Raw genomic sequence first — 1,203 nt, forward strand, 5'->3', positions numbered from 1 at the left:
CTTGGGCAATGACTACTACATTGTTAAACTTCAAAATGAAGGCAGTATGAACCATATCCTCCAAGACGGGCCATGGTTTATCTATGGCTTCTTTTTATATATCCAACACTGGCAACCAAACTTCGTAGCCAAGAATGCCAGACAAAGCCACACGGCTGTTTGGGTCAGGCTACCCCAATTACCCACAGAATTCTATGATAGCCAAATTTTACAAAAAGTAGGGAAAGCCATTGGAAAACCCCTAAAGGTAGACGCTTGTACATCCTCATCACTAAGAGGAAGGTATGGTAGACTATGCATAAAAGTGTCTATGGACGAACTAGTTAAAAAAGTTATCTATATCAGAAGTCATAAGCAGCAAATCCAATATGAAGTGGACAATTATCTTTGCAAGTCTTGTGGTCACTTGGGCTATAAAACCACAGATTGTTAGGAGAAAGGATTTGCTAAGAAGGATATTAATCCCTCACCAATGAATAAAGCAAAAAACTCCACACCAGATCCACACCAGTCAACCCCTCAACCCTTATATTACCAAGACCCTTCTCCTAAGAATGCTAAGAATACCATTAAGCAATTGGAGAAGATTCCGACTAATTAAAATTCTAAGAAACCAAAGACTGCTCCACATGGACAACCTACCTCCTTTCCCTCAACAAATGCCACCACTTCCAATATTGTATGCCCAACCTCCACTTCCTCAGAACCATCACCCGACCTCCTGGATAGAGCTAGGTCTTATGGGGAGGGGGATATCACTCCAAGTAAATATCAACGGGCAAGAGAGTATAATACTCATCAACAACCCACAATTCCTAGCACAAATTGTGTCCGAGGGCCTACACTTATCAATGAGCAACTATCTGAATCACATTTGGGTAAACAACATCATGCAACCCCTAGCGTCTGGGATGAACAACAACTTAGTCCAAGCCATGCGGGCCCAATGGAACCTCCCCGCCACTTCTCTTAGAACCCTTATCTCCTTCAAAACATAGGTCTAGAGCTTCCCTTCTTTCCTCCGTAAGAGTTGATTGCCCTGAATCCAATCTTAATGCCCTGGGAACTGCCTTAAGACCACATGCAACAAGAAGTGCCAATGAACCCAGACCCGATGGATCAGCAGGTTCCTCAACCCCATATGCCACAAGATTTAGGAAATCCAAAGGGAGATAGACCTTATAGGGGAACAAATAGTAGAGT

Source organism: Nicotiana sylvestris, chromosome 8 (assembly GCF_000393655.2).
Source record: "Nicotiana sylvestris chromosome 8, ASM39365v2, whole genome shotgun sequence".
Taxonomy (NCBI): Eukaryota; Viridiplantae; Streptophyta; class Magnoliopsida; order Solanales; family Solanaceae; genus Nicotiana; species Nicotiana sylvestris.